Source organism: Scyliorhinus torazame, chromosome 13 (assembly GCF_047496885.1).
Source record: "Scyliorhinus torazame isolate Kashiwa2021f chromosome 13, sScyTor2.1, whole genome shotgun sequence".
Taxonomy (NCBI): domain Eukaryota; kingdom Metazoa; phylum Chordata; class Chondrichthyes; order Carcharhiniformes; family Scyliorhinidae; genus Scyliorhinus; species Scyliorhinus torazame.
Genome location: NC_092719.1, coordinates 61,896,461 through 61,905,062, shown reverse-complemented (window position 1 = coordinate 61,905,062; position 8,602 = coordinate 61,896,461). Strand labels below are relative to the sequence as shown.

The 8,602-nt window shown below is 53.2% G+C and overlaps 1 long non-coding RNA gene across 1 annotated transcript in view; it reads left to right on the top strand.

Moving 5' to 3' along the window:
* The first annotated feature begins 1,496 nt into the window (after positions 1–1,496).
* Positions 1,497–8,602, top strand: part of LOC140388062 (uncharacterized) — a 205,333-nt gene continuing 198,227 nt past the window's right edge. The window contains exon 1 of the long non-coding RNA XR_011934076.1: positions 1,497–1,626. This is a non-coding gene — a long non-coding RNA (uncharacterized lncRNA). The remainder of the gene's footprint in view (positions 1,627–8,602) is intronic.

Sequence of the window (8,602 nt, the reverse complement as noted above, 5' to 3'; positions counted from 1 at the left end):
CAAGCCTGACATGTACCACCTTCAAAATTACCCTGAACACCTCCCTCCAATACTCCTCCAGCTTTGGACAGGACTAAAACATATAAACGTAGTTTGCGGGACCCCTCCCCCCGCAACATTCTCTCCAAACATCCCCTACCCCCTCAAAGAGTCGGCTCATCCTCGCCTTTGTGAGGTGCGCCCTATTCACCACCTTCAGCTGTATCAGCCCCAACCTCGCGCATGAAGTTGAGGCATTCACCCTCCGGAGCACCTCACACCACAACCCTCCTCCATGTTCTCTCCCAACGCTTCCTCCCACTTGGCCTCAATCCCCTCCAGCGGTGCCTTCTCTTCTCCCAGAATAGTCCCATAAATCACCGGCGCCACCCTCTTCTCCATTCTCCCTGCCGTCAGCACCTCCTCCAACAGTGTAAAGGCAGGCGCCACCAGAAAGCTCTCTATCTCCTTCTTAGCGAAATCTCAGACCTGCATATATCTGAACATGTCCCCAGCTCCCAGCTCCTTCAATCCCACAAACCTGCCCGCTGGAGACAAATCCTTTAATGCCCTGACTCCCTTTCTCTTCCCACCAGCACCCTTGTTATTCATGATCACCACCATTTACATTACCTTTGTCTTTTTGTCCACAACATCTCCCTAGCCTCCACCTATCTCTGGCCCTCTATCCAGCCCCAGTGCTCCACCACCTTCCCCCACCTCCGCCTGCAACAACAGTATAAATCTCATCCTATTTCCAGTTTTCTTTAGCTCTGAAGAAGTGATCAAGACTCAAAAAGCTGGCTCTGTTCTCTCTCCACACATGCTGTCACATCTGCTGAGATTTTCTAGCATTTTCTGTTTTTGTTTCAGATTCCAGCATCCACAGTATTTTGCTTTTAGTGACGTAGAATAGAATGGAATCGCTACAGTGCAGAAGGAGGCATTTGGCCCATTGAGTCTCCACCAACCCTTCAAATGAGCATTCAGTAAGATACAGTCCTTTGCTACTCTGTCTTACTGAAAACTGACTGATAGGAGTTATTAAGAGACAGGCACCGTGCCACAGTGGTTAGCACTGCTGCCTCACAGCTCCAGGGACCTGGGTTCAATTCCAGCCTCGGGTGGCTGTGTGGAGTTTGCACATTCTCCCTGTGTCTGTGTGCGTTTCCTCCGGGTGCTCCGGTTTCCTCCCACAGTCCAAAGATGTGCAGGTTAGGTGGATTGACCACGGTAAATTGCCCCTTAGTTTCCCAAAGGTTAGGTCGGGTTACTGGGTTTACGGGGGTAGGGTGGGGGCGTGAGCTTGAGTAAGGTGCAGACTCGATGGGCTGAATAGCCTCGTTCTGCACTGTAAATTCTATGGTTCTGTGAAAGGGTATAACTCGGTCATTGATTTTTTGCTGTAATTGGAGGAGTTTGTGAAGCCAGACAGAGCAGCACCAGCTGCTGCTGGAGAGAGAGCGAGGAAGGCAAGTTGCCCGCCCCCCCACCTCCCGGGGTACAACAGGACGTCCCTCCTCCTCTGGACTTACTTCATATGTGCCCTGCTTGAGAACTTATGCACCCTCTCCCTTGATCCCTGTGCTATCCTGAAACCTGCCACCATATGACAGCGAGCACATTCCGTACCTCTAATGGAAGTGGGTGAGTGGAGAATTGTGTCTAATTACCACTTGACTGCCAAACATTCAGACATGCATGTTATCAGTACGTAACCCATCTTACATCTGTTTTCACCCTCTCACCAAAAATAACTCCCCCAGCTATTAGAAGTCAGGATTTTGTCAGAATTGTGACAAAATTATCTAGTACTGGAAACGCTCTCCAGGTTAGTTAACATCTGCGGAGAGAGCAGAAAAGCAATCAGCCCCATTGGAAGTGGGGAAAATAATATACAGCATTTAAAAAGGTATAGGCCACAGAGACAGCACACAGAAACACACACAAATGGGAAGAACGAGAATGACCTGGAAAGAGCTTAAATTAAAATCAGGAGATGGCTACATGGCTAATTTAGCGTGAGATGTTGGGAAGAAGCACAGGAAAAGCACGTTAAGACGTCTAGGGGGACACCGGCAACGTGTGAATAGCTGTGACATTGACGGCTGAGGCTGGTCTGAAATGGGAGTAAGAGTAAAGGTAACAAAGGGAAACAGAATCCAACAGCCTGAGGAAAAGATTTTTTAAAAAGCAGACTACACCACGAGTGCAGTGCCTGCCCTGCCAGCAAATCAGATTATGTTGTCTGACCCTGCCGCATGGCACTAGCTTTGTGCAGCTGTGATAGCACAGCTGTTTGCTGTCTCAGATTAAGACCTACACATTGGCTGGGGCATTGTAATCATTAGTGCTCATAGATCTAATTGAAAATTAAGCATTATGCAGAATGCTCTACAAAGGGATCAATAAGTCAGAACGATAAGGAGCTCATTCTGGTTCCTCTCCCCTGAGATGAGTACGAATTGCTACACTGGATTCTTCATTTATTTAGGCCAGAGGATGTATAGATATACAGATATGGGCGAGGCACGGTAGCACAGTGGCTAGCACTGTTGCTTCACAGTGCCAGGGACCCGGGTTCGATTCCCGGATTGGGGGCTGGATTCTCCGCGGGCGGGGTGCTCCGTTTTGCCGGCAGCCGGGATTTCCCGACGGCGTGGGGCTGCCCCACAATGGGAAACACCATTGACCGGCCGGCGTAACGGAGCACCCCGCCGGCATGCTGAAACAGAAATGTGGCACGGCGGGGCAGAGAATCCGGCCCTGGGTCACTGTCTGTGCGGAGTTTGCACGTTCTCCCGTGTCTGAGTGGGTTTTCTCCGCGTGCTCCGGTTTCCTCCCACAAGTTCCGAAAGGCGTGCTGTTAGGCGAATTGGACATTCTGAATTCTCCCTTTATGTACCCGAACAGGCACCGGAGTGTGGCAACTAGGGGATTTTCACAGTAACTTCATTGCAGTGTTAATTAATTTAAACCTACTTGTGACACGAATAAAGATTATTATTATAGATACATCTGGCTGAATAATACTAAGTAATTTTTAAGCTTTTATTTTATGTGCCACATTGTCAATTTCCAAATGATACAAATTAAAGATAAGAGTTCAAGTATTTTGGTGAAGGTGTATTCTACTGCATGTGGATTAAGTGTTTTATGATTATGGAGAGTTGCTATGATTCATTCCAAAATAACGTGCTACAGATGTCAGCCTTTCAAAGAACAAGCAAAGCGCACTTTGTAATTTCAAAAGTTCACATGCTTCATTGTAACTAATGTACTTCCCACTCGGGGAGCTGAATAATCCTTTTGGGCAGAGGGGCAGGTTCCAAACCCGGAAGTGGGCGGCCTTCCGACTTCTGGGCCCGCCATTTAAACGCACCCGATAAAGCACAAGTTGGACCATTTGACTTTGGAGGGCACGTTTGAGGCCTTCAGGTGAGCATCACACCTAGTCAGTGTTGGAGTGCGGGATGTCCGGTCTCCGAGGTGGTTGACTGTCCTGTGTGTACATTTTTGAGAGCTCTGATCCAATTTTGCCTCCGAGCAGAGGAGGCTTTATTTTTGAACATGAAGAAAGTTTTCCACATCTTTGCAGAGAGGAGTTCTCTGCATGGTTCCTTCCAGGGCCATTGGAGCAAGGGGGAGAGGCAGTGGATTAGGGCCAAAACCAGCCCCTCGATTTACTGAAGACTCCCTAAGAATCCCACTCCATGCAGTCTCGAATTGAAGTGAAAACATCATGCCCTCCGGTGAGAAGAGGAGAAACCCAAACAAAACATGTGCTGCCTGGAAGGAGGGAGCCACGGAGGTCAAGAGCATTGGGCTGGTGAGGTGAGCCTATTATCAATGTCAAGAGAGACTGTGGTGATCCACTGTAATAGGAGATGTAAGGTAGGACCTGCACTACAGGTTCGCCGGAAGCTCCTGCCGGCTGGCTCCGCCCACAGAGAACTGTATAAATATTCATGACCTCCAGTGCCCTGCCATTTCGCCAGCTGCAGCAGGAGGCCTCGCATCTGACTGTAATAAAGCCACAGTTGTATCCAACTTTAGTCTTTGTGCAATTGATCGTGCATCAATTTATTACTGTCAGATTTTCCACAGAATGGATATCTGAATTAAGCCCGAATGCCTGCAGCTGGATCCGCACTCCCCCGACGCCAGGAAAGACTTTGCTCAATGGCTAGCATGTTTTGAGGACTACATCAACGCGGCAGACCCCGCGCCAACGGAGGCTCAGAAGATAAATGTCCTGTACTCCAGACTGAGCTCCAGCGTGTTCCGTTGATCCAAGACGCCATGAACTATACAAAAGCAATGGAACTCCTTAAGGAACACTACACACAGAAGGCGAACACGCTCTTCGCCAGGCATATACTCGCCACCCGCTCGTAACTACCTGGTGAGTCCATCGAAGACTTCTGGCGGGCCCTAATTCCACTCGTCCGGGACTGTGACTGTCAGGCCGTTACGGCCGCTGAACATGCAAATCTCCTCATGCGCGATTCGTTCGTGACGGGGATTGCGTCGGACCGCATCCGAGAACGATTACTGGAAGGGGGCACGCTCGAACTGGCGGAGAGGAAAACCGTGGCGCTCTCCATGATGGTCGCATCCCGTAACGTACAAACGTACCCCTCCCACCGCGCTGCCCACCCTCCTACTCCTTCCAACCCGATACGCCTGCGCCGCACACCGATCCGCGTACCCCGGGGGTGCCTGCTGCTACTTCTGCGGTCAGCAGAAGCACCCCCGCCAAAACTGCCCGGCTCGCACTGCAGATTGTAAGTCCTGCAGTAAAAAGGGCCACTTTGCGGCTGTGTGCCAGGCCCGCGCAGTCGCTGCGATCGCGCCCGCTATCGCACCCTCCCTCATGCCAGATGCACAATGGGGGCCGCCATCTTCTCCTCCCGGTTCCATGTGCGACCAACGGGCGCCGCCATCTTGTGCTGACCCCACAATGTGCGCACCATGGGTGCCGCCATCTTGTCCCGACCCCACAATGTGCGCACCATGGGCGCCGCTATCTTGTCCCTCACAGGGTCTCCGGACAGCCCAACATCGGAACCGCACATGCTTGCCACCCGAAGCATCCGATGGCAACCCGCAGCTCGCTTCGATGACGCTGGACCAATCTCGTCCGCACAACCTGGCCACCGTGTCGATGACGGTTAAAATCAACGGCCACGCGACCTCGTGCCTGCTGGACTCCGGGAGCACCGAAATCTTCGTTCACCCAGATACGGTAAGGCGCTGCTCCCTCGCGGTCCATCCTGCCAATCAAAGGATCTCCCTAGCCTCCGGATCCCACTCCATCCCAATCCGAGGCTTTTGTACAGTCACCCTCATGGTCCAGGGCATAGAATTTAGTAACTTCCACCTCTCTGTCCTTCCTAATCTCTGCGCTGCACGTCTGTTGGGCCTGGACTTCCAGTGCAACCTCCAGAGTCTCACTCTCAAATTCGGCAGGCCCTTACCCCCCCTTACCATTTGCGGCCTCGCGACCCTCAAGGTCGATCCCCCCTCCCTTTTTGCCAATCGTACTGCGGATTGCAAGCCCGTTGCCACTAGGAGCAGACGGTACAGCACCCAGGACAAGACCTTTATCAGGTCCGAAGTCCAGCGGCTGCTTAAGGAGGGTATTATCGAGACCAGCAACAGCCCCTGGAGAGCCCAAGTGGTAGTGGTTAAAACTGGGGAGAAACACAGGATGGTTGTGGACTATAGCCAGACCATCAAGCGCAGCTCGACGCGTACCTCCTCCCATGCATATCTGATATGGTCAATCAGATTGCGCAGTACCGGGTCTTCTTAACAATTGACCTGAAATCCGCCTACCACCAGCTTCCCATCCGGAAGTCGGACCGGCCATACACGGCCTTTGAGGCGGACGGTCGCCTCTACCACTTCCTTCGTGTCCCTTTCGGTGTCACAAATGGGGTCTCGGTCTTCCAAAGAGAGATGGACCGAATAGTCGACCAGTACGGTTTGCAGGCCACCTTTCCGTACTTAGATAATGTCACCATCTGCGGCCATGACCAGCAGGACCATGATGCCAACCTCGATAAATTCCTCCGCACTGCCACTCTTCTCAACCTGACCTATAACAAAGAGAAGTGTGTGTTCAGCACGACCCGGTTAGCCATTCTCGGCCAAAACGGACTTCTTGGGCCCGACCCCGACCGCATGCACCCCCTCATGGAACTTCCCCTCCCCCACTGCCCCATGCCCTCAAACTCTGCCTGGGGTTATTTTCCTACTACGCTCAGTGGGCCCCAAACTATGCGGACAAGGCCCGCCCACTCATCCAGACAACCCAATTCCCCCTCGCGGCCGAGGCACAACACGCTTTCACCCGCATCAGAGCCGACATCGCCAAGACCGGGATGCGGCAGTGGACGAGTCACTGCCTTTTCAACAAGAAAGTGACGCTTCAGACGTCGCCCTTGCCGCCACCCTAAACCAGGCAGGCAGACCCGTGGCATTCTTTTCCCGCACCCTTCATGCCTCTGAAATTCGACATTCATCCGTCGAAAAGGAGGCCCAAGCTATCGTTGAAGCTGTGCGGCATTGGAGTCATTACCTGGCCGGTAAGAGATTCACTCTCCTTACGGACCAACGGTCGGTAGCCTTCATGTTCAATAACACACAGCGGGGCAAGATCAAAAATGATAAAACCTTGCGGTGGATAATCGAGCTCTCCACCTATAATTACGAGATTTTGTATCGCCCCGGTAAACTCAATGAGCCCCCAGACGCCCTCTCCCGAGGTACATGTGCCAGCGCACAAGTGGACCAAGTCCGGGCCCTACGCGACAGCCTTTGTCACCCGGGGGTCACTCGATTTTACCATCTGGTCAAAGCTCGCAATCTGCCCTACTCCGTCGAGGAAGTAAGGACAGTCACCAGGGACTGCCAGGTCTGTGCGGAGTGCAAGCCGCACTTCTACCGGCCAGACCGTGCGCGCCTGGTGAAGGCTTCCTGCCCCTTTGAACGCCTCAGCGTGGATTTCAAAGGGCCCCTCCCCTCCACCGACCGTAACATGTACATTCTCAGTGTGGTCGATGAGTACTCCAGATTCCCCTTCGCCATCCCATGCCCCGATATGACGTCTGCCACCGTCATCAAGACCCTCAGCACCATCTTCACCCTGTTCGGTTTCCCCGCCTACATCCACAGTGACAGGGGATCCTCATTCATGAGCGATGAGCTGCGTTAGTTCCTGCTCAGCAGGGGTATATGCTCCAGCAGAACAATCAGCTACAACCCCCAGGGAAACGGGCAAGTAGAACGGGAGAATGGGACGGTTTGGAGGGCCATCCAGCTGGCCCTATGGTCCAGGAACCTCCCAGCCTCTCGCTGGCAGGAGGTCCTCCCTGACGCTCTACACTCCATCCGGTCACTATTGTGCACCACCACTAATACCGCACCCCATGTACGTGTCTTTACCTTCCCCAGGAAGTCCACATCCGGTGTGTCGCTCCCGACTTGGCTCGCAGCTCCAGGACCGGTCTTTCTCCGTAGGCACGTCCGACTCCACTAGGCGGACCCCTTGGTGGACAGGGTTCACCCGCTCCACGCCAACCCTCAATATGCCTATGTTGAGTTCCCCGACGGTCGCCAAGATACTGTCTCACTCAGGTTCCACCCCAACACCCCCCCCACCCCCATGCACCCCCCCCCCCCTCCCACTGCGCCGCCAATATTGACCCTACCAGACCACCACCCCCTCCCCCTTTTCGCACAAGAGGACGAAGAGGACTTCGGCACGCTCCCGGAGTTCCCCGATGACTGGCCAGCATCAGCACTGCCACCACCGCCATCGGTGCCACCTCCACCATTGCCAGCACCGACCTCGCTGCCACCGTTACGCCGCTCCCAACGAAGCACCAAGGCACCGGACCGGCTGAACCTTTGACAGACTCCGGACCGTCAACATGGACTTTTCTTTTTCCTACCACTGTACATAATTGCACTAATTGTATATAGTTTCACGTCACCCCCGCTGGACTCATTTTTAACAGGGAGTGAATGTGGTGAACCGCTGTATTAGGGGATGTAAGGTAGGACCTGCACTACAGGTTCGCCGGTAGCTCCTGCCGGCTGGCTCCGCCCAGGGAGAACTGTATAAATATGCATGACCTCCAGTGCCCTGCCATTTCGCCAGCTGCAGCAGGAGGCCCTGCATCTGACTAATAAAGCCACAGTTGTACCCAACTTTAGTCTTTGTGCAATTGATCGTGCATCAGAGACACAATGGCCTTCCAGAGGGCAACCAATGTGAGTAAATCCACAGTGCGTGTTATCGAGTGCCAGTATGCAACTGGGCACCACCATGGATGCAGGAAGAATGTGCTAAAACTCCAAGGCAGCATTGCTGTCAACGCCGGGGGAGCAGGATTTTCATTGTGCAGGGCGAGGGTCTTATGATGGGGTAGCATCTCAGTTATGCACTGACCCCCTTGACAAATCATAGGGTCCACTGTGTCAGGGCCACGCTTGGGAAAACTTGCATCAAAGCCCGCCCAGAGGATTTCCCGCTGTGGATGTCAGATGTCAGTGCATAACGTGGGGGGAGGGTGGGGGTTGTATGGAGACTCTGGCCACCAGCCCATTCATC